Source organism: Panthera tigris, chromosome C1, assembly GCF_018350195.1.
Source record: "Panthera tigris isolate Pti1 chromosome C1, P.tigris_Pti1_mat1.1, whole genome shotgun sequence".
Lineage (NCBI taxonomy): Eukaryota > Metazoa > Chordata > Mammalia > Carnivora > Felidae > Panthera > Panthera tigris.
This window is the reverse complement of record NC_056667.1, coordinates 138,767,922-138,788,119: the sequence shown is the minus strand read 5'-3', so window position 1 is coordinate 138,788,119 and position 20,198 is coordinate 138,767,922. Positions and strand designations below refer to the sequence as shown.

Genomic DNA, 20,198 nt, shown 5'->3' with positions numbered 1-20,198 from the left:
TCTTCTTTGAAAAAAATGTCTACTCATGTCTTTGGTCCATTTTTAAGCTGGATTATTTGTTTTTGGGTGTTGAGTTTTATAAATTCTTTATAGATTTTGGATACTAACCCTTTATCAGATATGTCATTTGCAAATATCTTCTCCCATTCCACAGGCTGCCTTCTAGTTTTGTTGACTGTTCCCTTCACTGTGCAGAAGCTTTTTATTTTGATGCTTTTTTTTTTTTTTTGAAGTTTGCTTTTGTTTTCCTTGCCTCAGGAGACACATCTAGAAAGAAGGTGCTACAGCTGATGTCAAAGAAGTTGCCTGTGTTCTCATTTAGTATTTTTATGCTTTCAGGTCTCACATTTAGGTCGTTAATCCATTTTGAATTTATTTTTGTGTATAGTGTAAGAACATGGTCCAGTTTTCCCAACACCATTTGCTGAAGAGACTCTTTTTCCCATTGGATATTCTTTCCTGATTTGCCAAAGATTAATTGACCATATAGTTGTGGGCTCATTTCTGGGTTTTCTATTCAGTTCCATTGATCTATGTTTCTATTTTTACACCAGTACCATACCGCTTTGATTATTACAGCTTTGTATTATAACTTAAAGTCTCAACTGTGATGTCTCCAGTTTGCTTTTCTTTTTCAACGTTGCTTTGGTTATTTGGGGTCTTCTGTGCTTCCACACAAATTTTAGGATTGTCTTTTCTAGCTCTGTGAAAAATGCTGATGGTATTTTGATAGGATTTTGATAGATATTTTGATAGGATTGTATTCAATGTGTACATTGTTTTGGGTAGTACAGACATTTTAACAATATTTGTTCTTCCAATCCATGAGCATGGAATGTCTTTTCATTTCTTAGTGTCATCTTCAATTTCTTATGAAAATTACAAATTGTTTCTACATTTACTAGCCACATAACCCCATTTGTCAATAAGATAAGTGAGGCTTAGAGCCATGTAGATAAATTTCTTAAGCTGTTGTGGGGATTGGGTATAATTACATAAAGTACCTTTCACTTAGATGGCATTAAAGAAATGTTAAGTGTCTGCTTCCCCTCATGTATCTTCCTTCCCAGTTCTTCAGATATCATTAGCAGGAGAACAGAGATAAGATCAAGAGATATAACTGTCCAGCTCCATTCCATACTAGCTGGACCAAATCTGGTAAATAGTGTTGAGTTCTATGCACTAATTTCTAAACGGGATTCAGGAATTATCTTTCTTGCAACCAAATGAAAAGTTGGAATGAATGACGGACAAGGTTCCTTCCCCTTCTAGGATTTTATGATTTCTATGGAAGGATATTAATGAAGAATTCCAGTTATACCATAAAAAGTCATATGTAATACAGTATTCCCATATTTCAGATCCCTGCTATAATGTTTACAAGGATAACTTTAAAAATCTCATCGTAGGATCAAAACTTCACAGAAATGAATATTTCATTTCTAAGCATAAGGCTGTACATTTTGTAGTGCTAAAGATGGTTTTTTCTACTATATACAACCTGACAAAATAATATCTAAAAACAGTGCTAACATTAAAATATTGTTATTATGGAAATCAACCTTAAAGCTAATCATGAGTTAATACGGGGCAATAAGTGTTCAATGGGTAGAAAATAGTCTAATCAATTTTAAAGGCAACTTTCTAAATGTGATTCAAATGTTAAGAAAAAAAAACTAAAAAAACGCTTCCCAAGTAATAGCTTTTCAGCTGCATTTTTGTCAAAGACACAAGTTTACATCTTTTTTGAGAAGGCTTTGATGACACTAGAGGAGAAGGTTAAGAACTCCACATGAACAAGATTAAAAAGCTTAGATGATTGGGAATTGGAAAATGTACTCCTTTTAAAAAGAATCCAGATGGGTTTGCCATGTTTTATTGAACTATTTAGACAAATGGTAGGAACCTAATAAATATATGCTAACTGATTAAATTTGAGAGTATCCTTCACATAGGTGAAATAATTGTTGCCCAGTTTGTACCCACAAATGATTTTTAGGAGGGTTATGCCAAGTCATTTCGACGTTAAGGTTCTCAAAATACAGAGTAAAAACCCTGAGAGAGGAAAGATCTGAGCCACTAAACTTCCATGTATGGTGTTCCTCTGCTGTGCATTACATTTCACTTTGTACCTTTCAGGCGTTAAGGGAGATGCATATGGGACACATATTCTCATTATTTGATAAAAGGAAACTCTTCCTGGTATTTAATTCTCAAACTAATGGGCGCTATGTGTTATACAGAGAGCACCAAACAACATATGGATAATGCCTGAAATTTGTTTCAAAGAGCTGCAGAGGCATCCTTCAATTGGCCATTTCTTAAAAAAAAAAAAAAAAAAAAAAAAAAAAAAAAGCCAAGGGCATATATTAATTCTATAGAGGTATTTCTGCTATCAGGGAGGCAAATGAGAGAGATTATTTCCTTTTCCATGGAAGCAGGGGGTCTTTAAATTTGAGAGAAAGATACAAGTGGACTGAAGTTCTGCAGGAAAGCTGTGGGCGCACAGGTGTTTGGTACTGTTAACGAGCAATTCCACTGGCAGAACTACATAGACATAAACCAAGCAGCAACAAAGGCTGGGCATGGAAGACATTGTTTTTATGTTCCATATCCTTGCTTGCTTTGCCGAACCCATTTCTTTTAATAACCAATCAAAGCTCTCATAATAGAAATCTAGGCTGGAATGTCCAACAGCTGGCTAAGAATCCATTATTCTACATTTGTTGAGTGGAGGAATGTTTCATGCCGAGCATGCATTCTCTAATATGTGGCATACACAACTCAACTGAGAAAATTTAGCTTTCAGGGTCAGCATACAGGCGATGGCTAGGACTTTTGACTTCATTTAGTCTCAGCTGACATAAAAAAGGGACCATAAAAATAAAGCGTTCATACAGATGTCCTTCTCATTTGAACCTCTCTGTATAAATTCTAACATAAGAGAATGTCTATACCAAAACAGAAATCTTCGGCAATAAATTCATTTGGATATGTGTGCATGCATATATGCACACCCACATACATACATGTACGTATGTGCTTCTACACAAACATAGATCTATTTTATTGAATGACTTGACTGTTTAAGTGCTAATTATGTGCCAGGTTGTAAAAGTGTCCCTAGAACTCTGTATAAAAGACTGTATTGCCAATCATGTCAGCTGTTTCCAGGACCCATATTGTTATCTTTCAGTTGGGAGATCTTCAGGATATAGAATTGTTACTATACATTTGGCTTGTCATCTTTCTTCTGTGCTAGGGCTTAATGTCACTGACCATTGTTTATAGAGCTCCCACTAGCTCAACTTTATTCTCGATTCTACAGCTAAAAATATATCACACAAGTAAAGGACATGTTCGTGGGTTTCATTCTGAAAACAGGAGGGCATTTAAAAAAACAACAATAAACTATGTGCTTTGGCAAAAGACTATCATGCTGACTTTTGCATAGTCACAAAATTCAGGACAGATTATTCAAAGAACTCTCTGGAAGCTGACAAGCTTATAAAAGCAATCCTAATAAAAAATTTCTGCATTCTGCATATATAACAAAGTTACAGCATGTCACTTGCTCTATAAATTGTCACTATTACCGCTTGGAGCAGAAGGAAATGTACATATGTAAAGATATATATGTGCATAATTTCATATTCCCAGAGGAAACTGAAAAATTATGTGCATTAAATAGTGTTTTAATTGCAACAAGAAAAACTGCATTTAAGCAGTGGTTCATAATCCCACAAGGATAAAGTCAAGTGTAAATGCTGTCTAGTATAATGGGGGAAGAATGGCCTTTGTAGGCACGCAGGCCTGGGTGCAAGTTCTGATTCTGTCACTTGTTTGATCTACTCTAACAAACCCCTCTATTTCTCTGAGACTGTTTCCCTCTCAGTAAAATAGAGATATTAAATATCTGTTTTGCAGAAAGTCATGAAAATTGAAGGAAAAGAAATAAGTCCCTACCCATTGCTGTTTTTGTCAAATTATTAAATCAGTTGGAAAGCTAAAAGTAGAAATTTAAGGTTGGTTCTTCTATGGATGACACACTGGAAAATATTAAGATCATGCAACACCTACTCAACACTGAAATTCAATACACGTTTTACAGCTATCAAATTCTATGATTGTCTGAGCATATATGAGAGAAGTTTGTAAAATTCCCCTGAAGAACAATTTTAGGAAAACTACCCTAGAACACACGTGGCACAATGGGCCTAAGTTGAGCATTTCATTTGTCTGTTTTCTGATAAATCTGTATTCTTTGTGCTTACATAAGATGCAATGGTTCTTACAAAGTCTGCTTTAAAAAGCAACAAGTTCTGTGCTCTCACATGCATCCTTACCCATACTGACAACTCCTCTTTAAAGGCCTAGTTCCAATATTTCTCATTCATTTAACCTTACCGTGTCTGTTCCAGACCATGGGTTAGACTCTACTCTGAAAAAAGCTTGGGTTTGTCTGGGCACATAAGACCATATCCTTTCTTGCTTAGCACTGGGTTGGGCACAACAAGTTTTAGTCCTTACTTGTAAATAAGCTAAAAGTTTCTAAAGGTCTCACACAACTGTAGGCATTACCAATAAAAATAAATTGAAAAAAGAAAAAAAAGCGGTGTCTGGGTGGCTCAGTGGGTTAAGTGTCCGACTTCAGTTCAGGTCATGATCTCACGGTTCGTGAGTCTGAGCTGCACGTTGGGTTCTGTGCTGACAGCTCAGCCTGGAGCAGGTTTCAGATTCTGTGTCTCTCTCTCTGCACCGCACCCCCCCCCCCCCACTAGTGCTCTCTCAGAAATAAACATTAAAAACTTTTAAAAAAGTTTTCATTTTCTCTACCAATAGAACTTCCATTTCAATTGTTTGTGTAGATTTTAGGTTAACCATGTGGAGATTGTAAGAACTCTATTTTCAGCAACTGAAGGTCTACCCAACTACAACCTAGTCTATTTACATGTTGTTCAACACACACTATGTCAGGCTTTAAAAATGCTATGACCATCTTCCCAAGCTATCCTCACAGGATGGAAGGGAAGTGAACCCTGCCGGGTTTCACCTTTTGCCCCTTGAGACCCAACCTCCATCCCTCTCCATGCTGCTCTGTGCCTTGGGAAGCCAAGTTATGAAGACCACTCACAGTTTTTTTTTTTCCCCATGGGCTTCTAATTTGGTTTGGCTAATGGCAGAAACTGGGAGGTTGGAGAATGGGAAGAGACTGAGACTGGGGTACCTGTTCCCTGACTCACTCCCTGCCTGGTTATTATCACATCCCTCAGTTCCTGTCAGGTGGCCAACTCCAGAGCTACCTTCTCCTGGGTTCTGACAGCCATTCTCTCTCCTTGTCCTATAAGCCTACATAACAGAAATAACTCTTCTCTGTTGCTAACTCTGGCGTCTGGTACTATCTCCTGCTGGTTTTCCCAAAGCTAGCCATACCATTATAAATAACCTCCTATCAATTCACCAGACTGAATATACCCTTGAATGTGCCATCTGCCTGCCTGGTGTCTGACTGAGCCTTGAATCTAGTCTTAAAATACCAAGAGTCACTTTGGACCAAAGTATCATGGCTTATTGTTATAGCAGACTTATAGTAGGAACAGCTGTAGTGAATAAACAGTACTGCTTTACTAGGAGAACATAAGAGCGAATATTACTGTTGGCTTATAGTAAAGCAACAATTGAATTTATGCTATAAACCAATCGAGGTAAGAACAAAGGCTTTCGAAAGAAAATGGGAATATTAAATAGATAAATCTAGCTGAAGAATATGTTACAATCTCATGCAAATATCACAAACCCATCAAAATTCAGCTTTTTCTGCTCCTACCATCACTGAAGAATATCATTAAACAAACAGAGGGATAGGGGCACTTGTGTGGCTCAGTCCGTTAAGCGTCCTCCTCTTGAGTTCAGCCCAGGTCATGTTCTTATGGTTTGCGGGCTCAAGCCTGGAGCTGTTAGCCCAGAGCCTCCTCGGGATTCTTTCTCTCTGCCCCTCCCCTGCTCAAGTGTGTGTATGCAGGCTCTCAGAAATGAATTTTTTTTAAAAATTTAAAAAATAAGTAAGCAGAGGATAGGCAAAATTCTTGAACTTCAATCAAGAAGCTGAGAAAAAAGAACACACGTTGTTATGGACACAGTACTGAAGCCCACTGAAGCCTTAGTACATTCAGGTTTCAGTATAGTACCTCCTATTGCATTGTAGCACCTGTAAATATCTACACAGAAATGTAAGTGTACTTGAGTATAATAAATCCACTATAAACTGGAATCCCATATTAATGTAATGGTGCTTTGCCCTATAGTCTCCTTCCTAAGATCTTACATTTTGAGAAACAACACTAATTTTTACGTGACTATGTTTTCTTGAAATGCCCCCTTTGGTTAGGCATCTGGTAACCTCTCATTTTCTGTGGTACCAAACCTTCCTACTGGAATAATGTTCCTGGTAGCCTCATTTGCCCAGAAAAGCCCTTTACTTCACCTCCCAAGGTTACTCATACCCACCTTTCTTAATTTTCTTTCCCCCTCCTTCTCTTCCATTCCCTCCTACCCTCAACTCAAGGACAACTGAAAGAGGGTGGAGGAAAAGTTCAGCTCAAAATGTACACGGAGATCTCATCCATATTCTGTACCAATTTCCAGACCATAAAACTCCTTACTGGCAGAGAAAGTGTTCTGTGATAATGCCTAAAATAGTCCCTTTTACCTTGTACTTAAAGCACACCTTGAATGTAGATTTTAAAACAGTGGCATGCAACAACAAAGTCAAAAAGGCCAAAAAAGGGAGTCTTTTCTAGTTCCCTTTTGTTAGTGGATCCAAAGACTCCCTTCACTGAAAGCATCTTAAGGGGAAGACTAGCTTAGGGATGTGGTAAGGATAGCACCTGAAAAGTGAAGAACTGAGTAAGCACCCATGACCCTACTTACTACTCAGTACACCGGAACATGGAGCCCACTGTAATTGATGCTGAGCTCACACTATTGGTGGCAGATTATTTCTAGTCCAGAGTTGCAGTTCTGGGTTTTTGTTTGCCACTGTGGGTAATAACCACTCTAGCAGTAAGTACAGTGCCTGCATTTCAGGTTTATCACTCCTTGGTAACCCCCCCCCCCCAATGCACACAGCACCCACTATGACTGCCTCATACTGTTCACACAGGGCAGACAGCTAATAGGTGTTGAATAAATGCTTGACTAAGGTTGACTTCACACATTCATTCAATTTGCAAAGTCCATATCCTTGACGCTGAGGCAGACCGATTTCCACTTACCCTCTAGTGTCAGGGTTTGGGCAGCAGGCTGCTACCCCAAGTCATGGCTGTGCAGACTCAAATTAGCACACTATATACCACATGACTGATTGTCAAAGAACTTTCCCATCGAAAACTAATTAATCTTCCCCATACATCTTGTTAGGTAGATTTAGTACTGTCTCCTGGAAAGAAGGCTGAGAAGTATCATCTTCACTGCCCTTCCTGAGATATGCATGGGGGGTGGGGAAGGGGGGGGGGTTCACCCTTGCACCCACAGAGACACAAGTCTATGCACAGACTGCCCGCAGAGTCCAGACCTGTGAACTGCCCAGAGCAGAATGACAGCATGGGCTCCTTGCCACACTTCACCCGGGCTGTTGCTGTGCGACAGATTTCAAGTCTCTGATCAGTTCCCCGGAGCACGAATACAGCAAATATTTCCACCTTCTCTATTATCAGCCTTCCGACTTTGCCAAAGAGAACCAGGATTGGCTATTTAAAAGGGCAAAGCAAGCTTCATCCACAAGAACCATGTCCTTTTTCCTCCGTGGGTTCCTCTTCCTCGTCCCACCTTCTAGCTGAGGACCTGCCCTGAGTTTCATGCTCTTATGTAATTACTATTTACCTTCCTATAGTGTGTTAATAGTACTACTCTCCTTGGGGACCGCCTTCACTCGCACAATTCCCATTCCTTGTCAACTTCTAAATCAAGTCTATCCCTGACCTGAGGAGGTTGGGTTACCAACTATAATTTTCTCCCATTTTTATAGAGCATGACTTGGAGTAGATGACGATTTCATTTAGGGAATAACTACTCTGGATAGACATTAAAACATTCTCTATTGCTATAGTAATTAAAACAGCATAGTATTTGCACATGAGTAGTTAGACAAATGGAACAGCAAATCCAGAAATACACTCAAATACACATGGGAATCTGTTATTATCTGTTATTATCCTAATTTCTCTAATGTGCTTAAAATTTTCCATAATAAAATTTTCTTAAGGTACCAGAACAAAATATGAGTGACTTCCTTGGAGGGGGGAAAGGCCTTTCCATTTGTAATTCAAAACTCAGAAAGTATAAAATTAAAGTTTGATACATTCAATTACATTAAATAAGTTATGTGTGACGAAAAGATAGTATGAATCGAGAAACAAGTAACAACCTGGAAAAAAATTTTTTTCAACTTATGTCACAGACAAAACAATGGATAATCTCGCTAATATGGAAAGAGCTACTAGAAATCAATAAGAAAATTATCAGCAACCTAACAGAAAAATAAGCAAAGAACATTAACAGCCTTTTCATAGAAAAATAAACAAAATGGTCTTTAAACACCAGGAGAAAAGTTAAGCATCTTTTCAAATAGGAGAAATGAGAACCAAAAGTATACTTTAAACTTTCAGATTTTGACTAGTCTCATATAAAAATGTATTCTAATTCTGTGTTTTAAGGAGACCATGGGAAACCAGTTATTTGCATACATTGATTGTGGAAAGATGACCCCTTAGAAACAATTTGGTAACATTATTAAACTTTTAAATGTATTTACCCTTTACCCAAAATCTCACTTCTTGGAATTTCTTCAAAAGATGGCTTGTACACATGCACAATGATACACTGTCATCAGAGTCATAGCAGCACTATAATAGCAAAGGATTGGAAACAATCTGTGTCCATCAAAAAGTGTGTATGTGTGTGTGTGTGTGTGTGTGCACGTTTAAAACTCTACATACACAATGGAATAGAACACAGCAAAGACGTTCCCTGTATGATGCTGTGAAAAAGCCCTAGGATACAGACTATATATACATATATATCTGAATGGAGAAAGATATAGAGATATGAATATCACGTTATTTTTGTGTGTTGGAGAGAAAACAATAAAAATTACTATATGGGGGTGCCTGCGTGGCTCAGTTCGTTAAGCATCAGACTCTTGATCTCAGCCCAGGTCATGATCTCATGGGTTTATGAGGTTGAGCCCCACGTCAGCCTCTGTGCTGACAGCATGGATCCTGCTTGGGATTCTCTGTCTCCGTTTCTCTCTGCCCCTCCCCTGCTCATGTGCTCGCCCTTGCGCGTGCACGCTCTCTCTCTCAAAAATAGATAAACTTAAAGAATTACCATATGCATTTACTTATATATGCATAAATACACTCAGTAACAATATACAGGAAACTAATAGGAGCAATGAACTGTAGGTGAAGGAACAGGGTAAAAAATAGTATAAGGGGTGCCTGGGTGGTTCAGTCAGTTAAGTGCCCACTTTCGGCTTGGGTCATGATCTCACAGTTCATGGGTTTGAGACCCACATCAGGCTCTGCAAGTGCAGAGCCTGCTTCAGATCCTCTGTCTCCCTCTCTGTCCCTCCCCCACTCGAGCTGTCTAAAATAAATAAACATTAAAAAAATAGTAAGAGGGGGCAAAAGTAGGAAGAAGACTTCTCAGAGTATACCCCATTTTATTGGTTTGGTTTTTTTACCCACATAAATCATAAAAGACTCAAAATTTAAATTCAAACAAAGAATTCTTTTGGCTCTATAGTTTATGATTGAGTACCTACCATCTAGTTAAAGCTCAATAGTTCTACTGGACCAGGGGCTTGGAAAAGCCAAAGATGAGATGACACAAAATAGCATTTTTTATTTGGCTTTGAAGTGTATCATGTGATGGTAGGGATGTGGACATCAGAGAATTCACCAACCTGATTACATTTTACAGATTTCATCAGTAAAGTCTCCCCGAGACCTTAGTAAGAACACGGTCACAGTGATCTGTAAGAACAGAAAAAAATAGGTAAGATAGATGAACATGTAGAAAGCACTGCCTTCCTGCAGAAGAGAAACGTGCTATCCATTTGAGTATGTTGTAGTTGTTGAGTATAAGCAACACATCTTCTGCACAATAGTCCAATAGGGGCTAAGGTTTCCATCTCCAAAGTCCATTTCTATTTTGCCCCTACTCCAGACCCTAGATTCCATGTTTAGAATGATTTAGCTAAACCATATGTAGAAGATAGTTACCCATCTTTAAGATTAAAAACATACAATTGCCATGAAAAGTATCTGACCCACACAAGATAACTAAATTATTAACATGATATATAATTTTGACAAACGCAAAACAAAATGTTTTTATATACTTATTAGCCCAGGTTGTTTGGCTGCCCGTAAGTGAACAATTTCTGTTAGGTTCCTTGAAATATTAGAAATAGCTCATCCCCATGACTCCGTTAGAGGTTCTGAGATTCCAGATTTCAGGCTTTCAAGTAGAAAAGAGGCAGCAGCCTGGGAACCCTTTCTCTCAGTCCCTAGCATCAAGTCTTCATGGTAAAAGGGGGCTATGACTCGCTTCCATAGGAAAGGAAGCAATGGTTCCTTGTGCACCTAAAGCAAGGGGCAGATTCCTGCTCTTTGGCTGAGTGACAAGCTAAATATTTTTCTATACCTGGTCCATTTCTCAGGATTTCCATTTCCTTACATGTAATCAAGCATTAAAAGTTAGTGCAAGCATTGGACAAGTCACTTAACCTCCTTGTGCCTCAGTTTCCTCATTGTAAAAAGGAGATAAACAATAATGACCTCAAGTGAGTGACTTAATATGTCTCAAACACTTAGAATAATGTCTGGAAGATAGTATGAACTTACGAACTCAAATATTAGCTATCCACCTGTAACATCTTAGAGGCGAGTTTGAAACTCTCTCTTTAGAGCCAGGGCTACCTCCTGAGAAGTTATAGAACACATCCCCTGCCACCATTTCCTTAGACTAATTAGCTGCACTACAAATGGAAATTACTTTCATAACTTAAGCTTTACTAGTGTCGAATGATTTACATAATCCTGTAGCTAGGAGGTCCCAGAACTGCATTCCTTTCTTTGGCAAATTTGTATACCTTCCTCCAAAGGTAGTATTTGTTCATCACGTCTGGTGTAAGAAATGACTTCAGGCTAGGGTTAGGTGGAGAATGCCAATCCCTTTCCCCTCCCTCTGTGCAAAAGCTTGAAACCCCAGGGACCAGAGGAAGACACTGCCCACAGATAAGGGCAGAACCAAGTAGCCCATGGCTTGTTGGTTCAGAAGAGACCCCCCAAGTGGGGCCTACTTACATATGAGAGAGAGGTATTGCACCTCTGAGCCTCTGCCCTCCATCACAAGGGGATACTAAATTGTCACACTCTGGAAGCAAATGGAAGAAGAGTATTTATCATCAGTAGTTTAAACGTGTGCTTCTCTCACTCCTACACAATCCAAACAGGACAGCAAAAGAACTGGGAATCCGCACCTAGGAAGAGACCATCTAGAATGTTACAAAAACGCTCCCCAAATCATTTGGTCTTAGGGAAAAAAATGGAATCAAACTCTGTGTCCCTGATGGGCAAAGGGAGAAGGAACATTTTCCTGGCTAAAAGTTTCAAAAGTACACCTTTGCCATACTTGAAATTTTCACCCATTATTTCCTTATAGTCATTTAAAATGCACATTAATTTCATCAATAACCTAACTTAAACACTCTAAATGGACTTACTACATTTATTTAGTTATTCAATCAATATTTATGGAGCACCTTGGTTCACAGCCATTGCATCAGTGCTTAAAATAAAGTTCCTTCTCTCAGAGAGCCGATTTTCCAGCGACTGGCTGGTTTTCTCCATGTGTCCCCCTGCAGGATGACTTCCTTTTCCAAGCTGACATCTGTTGAAGGCTATGGGTGTCAGGTACCTATAACACCATTAGTTCATTTAGTTCTTACAACATCCCTGTAAGGTGGGCACTGTTGTCCTCCCCACTTGACAATGAATTTAAAGTTTAAAGAGAGGATAAGTAACTTGCTCAAGACTACAAAGTAAGTCATAGATAGAATTTAAATTGGGCTCCAATTCCAAACGTCTCCATTTCGGTCCCCACCCTAGAGTACTTTCAAAACTTCTCAAAGACAGCTTGCTATGATGGATTTCTGGTTTGAAATTGGTCTCCTTCTGCATTTTCCCTGTTTGGTATGCTAGGATTCTTCTCTTTTTCTGTACAATGCCTTTCTAGCATCTAGAAAACGATCATTTAAAAGCAAGGGTATCAAGTCATGGGACCATGGCAGAGCAGGCTAAGAAATAACAGCCAATTATACATAAATATTTAAATATATGCACTACACTCCACTTAGTGCATTATTCAGATTCTGGGCTAACACAAAAAGGTTTCCAGAACTTACCAGCTGCTTCCTTTTGTGATCTCAATGATTCTCACCCAAACAAGACTCAAAGGACCCATTTGCCAAATCAGCTTCCTCGTATTTACACCTTGTCATTGATGTCATTCTCCTTTTCTGCCAACCCTAAACTGACTAGAGAGGAGAATTTGAATTCTCTCTCTCAAATTGTTTCCTTTCTCTTTCCCCAAACCTTGCATTTTTTTCTTCCCCTAAAACTCCCTAAGCCCAAGGCAGAGTCCAGTGAAGTGAGTGTGATTAAGCAAATTAAGAACCGGCCCAGGGAGCTGCTCTAATTGCTCTAATCAGGGGTACTTTCCTGGTCCTGCTCATGGGAGGCCTGGCTGGCCTAGAACATTCACTGTCTGTCTGTGGGTGGCATGTCAGCAGATGGCAATCACTGCTGCTATTTTTCCAGGTTAATATGAGATTAAGTTTGGGGCTTTGGACCCTAATTATTCTTCTCAGTGATTTCGTTTAATTGGTCTACCGAAAAACACTTGGCTAATCCCTGAATGCCACACAAGCCCATGCAGCCATTTGGACCAGGTGGTCAGATTCTTCAATGGGGAGAAGAACGTGGGCACAAAGGGAGGGGGTCCTATCTCCCTCTCTTACCAAATTCAAGCTCCCTGAAGGCAGGCCTAGTCTAGTCTTTCATCTCCAGCAATGGGCTTGGCACAGAGCAGGGCTCCAAATGTTTGCTGACTATTGTGAAATGAAGAAAGGAGATGTGAAAGGCACATTTTAAGGAGCATTTTATGAGACAATGGATTTAACAAGGGGGAAAAAAAACTTGCACAGGGGATATGCACGTTATATACTACACTTAGAATGTAGAGAAGACATGGCCAGTTCTCAGGACATACTTTACAGCAACATCTGATTTCTGACCATTAACCCCAAACAGTTAAAGGTTCAAGTCTATATAAGAGATAGAGGTTGATATACAGAAGTATCAAACTGACATCAAATCAGGAGCTTCCGTGAGGAGAAAGCAGTGGCAAGAATAATCAATATTCCAATGAGCTTGATTTGGCTATGAAATCCTTCAAGGAAAATTCCAGAACCGCAGGAATCTAATAGCTAAATGAGGGCTACTAGGTGGTTGTATATTTAAATATTGCTACCCCTGCTTAGGCTTTTTGCTTAACTTTCTATAGCTTTTGGCAATGGTAGCTCATGAAGGACAGTTGGGAGAGCTGTCATAAGAATTCCTTTAGGCCTGGGTTCACTGGGCCTGCAGGACAAATCTAAGAAAATGTGGCAATGTTCTGCAGCTGCAGCATGGTCACATAATGTATTTCTCACTTATCTGGCTTCCTTTCATGTGGGTAATTATGTTGAGTATTGGATTAGAAGTGTTATGTTTTGACTTAATCAATCCACATTTATTTTGGAGGTTTTTCTTAGCTGAGAAAGTAGTCATCAAATAAACTTTTAAAATGGAAAATTCATACATATATATATACACATATCTGCAGATATGTGTATCTCAAAAATATATACACATTTAAAATTCATTTTAGTCATTTTTATTTCATTTTATTTTTTTATGCATTTAATAAGCATTCTTGAACACCTACTGTGCACCATATGAGGAACCAGAAATAAAAATTTAAGACATGGTCCATGCTCTAAAGTGGTTTAAATAGAGTGATGAAGGCAGTCCGTGTACAAACAGCAAACATGCACCAGTTGCTATGGAAACAATGGATTATAGAGTGTTACTAACTCTACCACCATCACTTTTCTAAAATGCTAGTGATTCCTATAGCTTGTAGTAGGTAGGGAAGCATATTATTTATGCTGAAACCACGCAGGGAGGATGCCAGAAATAAGCAAATCTGAAAAGAACAGATCTAACACATTTAGTTTGGCCAAATAGAGGAAATGCCTCAGGAAAAATGTTTCCTCTTAAAAAAAAAAAAAAAAAAAAAAAAAAAAAAAAAAAAAAAAAAAAAAAAAGCAGCCTGGGTGAGACTTTCCACAGATATCCCCAGAATAAATGAAACGGTGCACTTAGGTTTGTAGCCTATTATGCTGATGCTCTGTTTCCATATCCTAAACTAGGGATTGGATAGCCTCGTACTTTGAGGATTTCCAACACTTAATAGCTCCCATGTCCCCAATTCTTGGCTCAGAAATTTCACCTGCCAGGGGCACCCGGGTTTTTCAGTCAGTTAAGAACCCAACTTCAGCTCAGGTCATGATCTCATGGTTCATGGGTTCGAGCCCCACGCCGGGCTGTGTGCTGACAGCTCAGAGCCTGGAGCCTGCTTCTGATTCTGTGTCTGCCCCTCCTGCACTCACGCTCTGTCTCTTGCTCTCTCTCAAAAATGAATAAACATTCAAAAAAGAAACAAAAAGAAATTTCACCAGCCAACAAGTTCATTTCTTCCAGAAGCATCAGGTACACACTAAGTCAAGTTTGGAGGCAGGGAAATCAAGTTTTACTGATCACCAGCTTACCCACTTCAAATTAAATCTCCAGTGTAGTGAAAGGTATCCCGCATTCTCCTGCCCCCTGAGAGTTTATACCTTATCTCCTGAAGTTCACCTTATCTTCCTGAAGTTATTCCAGTTATTTAAAAAAAAAAAAGGTATCTTCCCTGATGATTCAAAGTGAAGTAATTTTCACTTCCATGAAGAAGTATTCGCCCTCCACTTACTAAGACACTAACAGCACTCACTCTTCTATTTCGGAGACACAGCCTCCTCAGTGAATCCTGGTGCAGTTCTGACAGCCCAGGTGGCATCCTCACTCACTGGAAATTTCTCCTTATTCGTTGTGAGCATGCAGAGTTGTTTTTTTTTTTTTTTTTTAATGTTTTATTTTTGAGACAGAGACAGACAGAGCATGAGCAGGGGAGGGGCAGAGAGAGGGGGAGACACAGAATCCGAAGCAGGCTCCAGGCTCCGAACTGTCAGAACAGAGTCCGACGCGGGGCTCAAACCCACAAACCGTGAGATCACGACTTGAGCCGAAGTCGGACGCTCAACTGACTGAGCCACCCAGGCGTCCCAAGCATGCCAAGTTTTTAAAAGGCTATGCTGACTAAGGACTGACTGCCAGCCTCATTATGACTGGTCCCAGAACAGAGTTCTACCTTCAGTTAATCTTCAAAAGAGTATCTCACCCAGATAACTTATTTACCCTGCTTCTAAGATCTTCCACACCCATTTTAAATCCTTAGAATTTCAGTCTTGTTTTGGGAGGATGCCAGAATTTCAAGTATCCTCTGATAATTAAGTGACCTCTTCTGCCAGCACCCAAAAATGATTGGCTCTTGGAATTTTGACCTCCAATATTTTCCATTTAACAAATCCACACGAACTACCTAATATGTGATCAGCACTGTGATAACCACTGTAAAGTTGCACTGGAATTAAATTTTAAGTTTAAGAAAAATCTTTGACCTAAAGAACTGGCCAGACTAGATATCACACATGAAATGACTGCAGTGAGTACAGGGTCAAGTGCTATAGGAGGAGACAGTAAGGAATAATAATACCCTACTATTAAAAAAAATAATAACAATACCCTACTATTATTTAAGAACAAAAATGAAAAATGAAGAGTCCCTAATTAGATAAAGTGCATTCACCTATAATTCTTTTTTTGATTGTTACAACTGCATGGTGAGGTAGGCAAAGGAGATATTAACCCCATTTTACAGATGAGGTAACTGAGACCCAAAGAGGTCAAGGGGGTTGGCCAAGGACATCTTGCGAATAAGTGGGAGAATTCCAGGATTGTAGTTCTAGTGTGGTCTCCCTGTTGTGTGGTTTTGCTGCCACACCATGCTGCCACCTTGCTGAGTACCATGGGAGGGAGAAGACGGAGCATGGAAGGACCAGAAGGGTGAGTTATAGGCAACAGAAAGGATGAAGGGTCTTTATGGGGAAAACAAGACAGACAGAGATGGGCAAAGAGCATGACCACAGGTTTGGAGGCAGAGACTGGGGGAAATAATGACTTACCAAAATAGAATGTATATTAGAACAAAGTGGGGAATAGGGTTTGAGAGGAAATTAAATAATCATGGATCTTTCAGAAACTTGGTATCATGAGCTGAGTTTTGGTCTTTCAAACAATGCGGTTATTTTGGCGGGGAGACTGACATGATCAATGCAGAGGTTGAGAAAGTTGATATACTTTTTGTATAGTACAGGGTTAGAGGAGGGGGTGCAGCAAAGAGTCTGGGTTTCTGGAATCCAGGCGGGGGTGGGGGAAGGGCTAGCATCGTGAAATGTTGACGTGGGTATACTTCACAGAATTCATCGCCCACGTTCATTTGCACATCACTGAACAACAGCAAAGCTAAAAATACTCTGGTTACAAGCAACAGGGTATATAAAAGAGAAGAATGATTGGTGCTTTCAAGATTATGATGGATTAAGCCATTTTAGGTTGGTTGACTTAAAATTTGTAAAATACACTGTCTTCAGGTTTGACAAAGGTAAAATCACCCGCTTTTTTTAGGCCTTGCATTAATGCGACTTTCTGCATTTTGTCAGCCTGTTATCAAATTGGAATGGAGGTGGCCCCACAGGACGGCTGGAGTTCTGACAGATTAAGGGGATTTGAGTGGGGTAGGGGGAACTCTGGGTCCCTCACCTACACTTAAATGAGAATAGGTCAGATTTTGTAAAACTGCATTTATTAGACTAGATTACAATATTTCATATGCGTGAAAGTTTCCATAGATTAAAACATCTGAAAAGGCACGGATCTAGTCTAATGTCACCCCAAACAGAGGAAGAAGCAGAGATAGGCCCTTGAAGGGCTTTGTTCAAGGTCACAGGGCAAGGAAGACCACCTGAGGGACATTTTTGTATAGCAAAGAAACTTCAGTCAACAAAATGAAAAGGCAACCTCCCAACCTGCAGCATGGGAAAAAACACTCAGAAAGCAATGTCTGCTAAGGGATTAATATCCAAAATACAGAACTCGTACAACTCAATAGCGAAACACCAAATAATACAATTAAAAAATTGGATCATTAGGGAAATACAAGTCAAACTGTAATGACATATCACCTCACACCTGTCAGAATGGCTGTCATCAAAAAAGACAAGACACAAGTATTGGTGAGGATGTGGAGAAAGGAGAACCTTGTCCACTGTTGGTGGGAATATAAATTGGCTCAGCCACTATGGAAAACAGTATGAAGGTTCCTCAAAAAATTAAATGGAACTCCCATATGATCCAGCAATCCTACTTCTAGGAATATATTCAAAAGAAATGAAATCATGATCTCAAAGAGATATCTGTACTCCCATGTTTACTGCAGCATTCTTCATCACAGCCAAGATCTGGAAACACCCAAAGTGCCCATCAATGGATGAATGAATTAAAGAAAGTATGGTATTCATTTCCTTGGCATATACGTATGGAATATTATTCACCCATAAAAAAGGAACCCCTGATATTTGTGACAACATGAATGAAAGTGGAGGTGCATTATACTAAGCGAAATAAGCCAGAAACAGAGAGACAAATCCTGTATGCCATCACTTATAGGTAGAATTGAAAAAAGTCAAAATCATAGAGTAGAATGGTGGCTGCCAGGGGCTGGGGCATAGAGGAAATGGGGCACTAACTTCCACTTCTAAGAGAAATAAGTTTTGGCACTGTGACGTGGAGCATGATGACCATAGTTGATAATGCTGTATTGCATATTTAAAATTTGCTAAGAGTAAATTTTAAGCGTTTTTGCCAAAAAAAAAAGGGGGGGGTGCAACCCTGTGAGGTCAAGATGGAGGTGTTAACTGACGGAATTGTGGTAATCGTTTCACAATGCATACATATATGTATCAGATCCTCATGTTGTACAGCTTCACACAATTTTGTCAATTTTATAGACAATTACATTTGCCGATTTTACCTCAGTAAAGTTGGGGGTGAGGGAGAAGAATTGGGGCCACTGAGAACTCAGAAAACAAAATCATTTCACAGCCTTTGACACCCAGGCTTCCCTCCAGGCCCGTTCATGTGCCTGCAGCAGAGCCGGTCCCCAATGCCCTAAGCGGGCCAGCCCAGGCAGCCAAGGGCCGCCACGGGGAAACACATGGCCAGGCTGGGCCCAAGCAGCAGGAGCTGGTTTCAGTGGGAAGCCTCCCACCAACAAATGAAACATTTCTAGTCAGAAAAGGGTCTGCTTAACACTCTTCTCCAACTCATTCATTTTTCAATATTTGCTTACTTCTCATTTTCCCTCACTTTAGTCCCCTTTTGAAGACCATCTAAGGTCGACCCCCCCCCCCCCACCCCATACTACAACAAAAAACCAACCAACCCAGCAGCACCACCCAAAAAAAAAAGCCACCTTGAGAAAGAGAAGATAAAGAAGTGCTGCAGGTTTGGAATTTTCACTGTTTCCGAAGAATTATGACCCAGAAGCAGAGAATCATTAAACCCGCTGGTTTCACTTGTACAACAGCACATAACGCCGTACCGGAGACCGCGCTGCCCGCTGAATCAGGAAGTTTAGAGGGAGAAGGCCTGGCAGAGCCCCTTGTAAATCTGTCTTTTTGTATTCTAATCATAAAAAAGTATTCCCCTCACTTTCTCACACAGGGCCTAACGTCACCTTAACAGTGTTTATCAAGACAGACAAAGTGTCTTCACCAAAGCTAGAACATTTGTCTTCTTTGACAGCAAATGCTGATTAAATCTTCCCAGAGAAAAGTTAGGCAGACCAGAATCCACCTTCTTGCCAGGTACAAAGGGACGGACTACAATTCTGGTGTGTCCTCTCCTGTTCTCCTTGTCAGGAAAAATAAATAAAGGTGATAGAATTTGGTAGAAAAGGTCTCCTGAAGATACAGCTCTCTCCGTTTTAACTTAGGTTCAACTATTCCTTGCCAGCTTTGTGAATTATCTCAGCTAACTAGAAGAACCCCTAAAGGAACCATGCTACGGACTGTAAACTGAGGAAAACCCAAGCACACACAGATGGCATACACACCGGCCATTGCCAGATGAGCCTTTTCCCTCGCGGGGCCATTTCAGGGTGGATCCCAAGGGGACTATGACTTCGCTTCCGATGACATTAGTGGTGAAAGAGGCTGTGAGTTATGAATTAACAGCTCTCTGTGAACTGATTAACTCTTCCATATTCAGAACGCCCACTTAAAAAAAACAACAACAACAAAAAAAACAAATCCAACTCACCTTTCCAGGACTCACCAACGTGGCAAACAGAAACACACCCGGTTGGAAATCCAGGGAAGAGAATCATGTCTGTGGCCTATATGCTGATCTGAGCAATAAAGCCTGTTTTGTTTTGTTTTTCATCACCCTTGTCAGAAATAGAAAATCTCCTTAAAATATGGGACACAGCTCTCTGTGCTTCACGAGCAATTCTACACAAAAGCTGTAGACCTCACAACACAATGTGGTCATCGGCACCATCAGCTCACCGACAGTCATTCAGATGGTGGACGTGGTGAAATCTCTCCTGGGGCCTTTGTAACTCATCTGCATAATTGCAGAGCTTTCTAATCCATGTCGCAGAGCTGTAATTGTGTCAGGATAAAGTAAGGGTCTCTGATCCCTGGCCTGGTAACCGGAGGCACAAACCTCCCATTCAATTATTCCTGAACGATGGCACTTAAGCATAACTGTGGGAAAGGGAAGCAGGCCCCCCAGCACGTACTTCTCTCTTTTGCCTGCCACTAGTGGAGGAGTCTGACTTCAGTGGGCACAGCCAGAACGCTCTTT

General features: G+C 40.0%; 1 protein-coding gene across 9 annotated transcripts in view; it reads right to left on the bottom strand.

Annotated features, from left to right (window-relative positions):
• Positions 1-20,198, bottom strand: part of LYPD6B (LY6/PLAUR domain containing 6B) — a 174,058-nt gene that overhangs the window by 15,751 nt on the left and 138,109 nt on the right. For 7 of the 9 annotated variants that reach the window (XM_042997107.1, XM_042997109.1, XM_042997105.1 and 4 more), the window contains one exon: positions 9,968-10,037. The gene's annotated coding sequence lies outside the window, so the exon portion shown is untranslated. Of the gene's footprint in view, positions 1-9,826; positions 9,908-9,967; positions 10,038-13,087; positions 13,109-20,198 lie in introns of those variants that run through there. The other 2 variants (XM_042997111.1, XM_042997112.1) reach the window with 2 other exon arrangements.